This window comes from Dendropsophus ebraccatus, chromosome 1 (genome assembly GCF_027789765.1).
Source record: "Dendropsophus ebraccatus isolate aDenEbr1 chromosome 1, aDenEbr1.pat, whole genome shotgun sequence".
NCBI classification, from domain to species: Eukaryota; Metazoa; Chordata; class Amphibia; order Anura; family Hylidae; genus Dendropsophus; species Dendropsophus ebraccatus.
The window spans coordinates 57,926,783-57,928,043 of record NC_091454.1 but is presented as its reverse complement, the minus strand read 5'-3'; the positions used below and the strand labels follow the sequence as shown (position 1 = coordinate 57,928,043).

Genomic DNA, 1,261 nt, shown 5'->3' with positions numbered 1-1,261 from the left:
GAAAGTGTAGATTTACTTTACCACAATTGAGAAGGTGATATCCAGGAGACATATCTTTTCAGGTGAATTCTGCATGCCTTTTACCTAGAATAGGTAGAGAAATAATGAATAAGAAGCATATTGTAGCTGTAAAACCTAGATGAGATGTACAGAACACCATGGAATGGTTTTAACTATAACTTTTATTTATATTCCAAAGTTGTACAACAGTGTATAAATAAATCCACTTTAACATAATTCCAGTATGATTTCTATTAAAGAAAAAGATATGGAATAGATAGATATATAGTATGCAATACTGGCTGAGAGAGTGGAAACTTCAACTAACCTACAATTAATGTACAGTTAAATAATAAAGAGCTGAATTTAGTATACCTTCAGTTGTTCATATTTGTATATTAGTATAACAACCATTGTTGCCAAAATTTGACCTTGAGGGAGCTGAAAGAAAACAAACATATGTATCTTTAGTACAAAGATGAATTCGCTACCATTTTATAGCGGGCCCTTAGATTTCTTTATCCATGAATTATCTTTAGCTGTCTTTATAAAATGTCCACATTTCTATATTGTTTCTGTAAGCATTTCATATTAAGTAACTAAAGAAATGTAATAATCCGTTATTATTAGCTTATAATTTGTAAAACAGAAAGTTTAGGGATTTCATATTAAGCATTAGCAAGTTACAAACAACAAAAAGTCTGTATTCTTACTGAAATTGTTCCAGGGCATGACTGTAGGCCCACACTGACATGACCAGGTTGATGATGGCCAGCAACTGGGGGGAACAAAAAAATCATGATATAATTATGATGCCATAGGCATACACTAGTACCCATACTATGCATATACTTCAGCGTATAATAGGAGAGATATCTTACCAAAGCAGCTGCTTAAACACACAATCAGGAAGAAGATGGCGATCTTCATAGTTGCAGTAATTGGTTTTCAGGTTTCTCCTTAAGGTACCAACCACAGATAACTTGCACTGAGTGAAGTCACTTCATTTATATAGTAAGTTTTGGTGATGTTGACCTAAATGCCATTGTTGACATTAGTTTAGGAACAAAGTTATAACTGTTTTATCATGAATCTCTAAAAGTATCCAGACTTCCTTAATCCTTATTTACAAAAAAAATATTTGTTTTTCACACCGGCACTTAGAGCTTAAAGATAAGTAATAAGATATTACTTTGAACCTATGTATAGATTAAATCCATGTATATTTCTAATATATATATATATATATATATATATATAT

At 31.2% G+C, this 1,261-nt stretch overlaps 1 long non-coding RNA gene across 1 annotated transcript; it reads right to left on the bottom strand.

Annotated features, from left to right (window-relative positions):
• Window positions 1–372: 372 nt before the first annotated feature.
• LOC138774060 (uncharacterized) lies at window positions 373–991 on the bottom strand. The gene is made up of 3 exons (XR_011360245.1): window positions 882–991; window positions 714–778; window positions 373–441 (listed from the first exon to the last, which is right to left on the bottom strand). It is a non-coding gene; the product is annotated as an uncharacterized lncRNA (long non-coding RNA).
• Window positions 992–1,261: the final 270 nt, after the last annotated feature.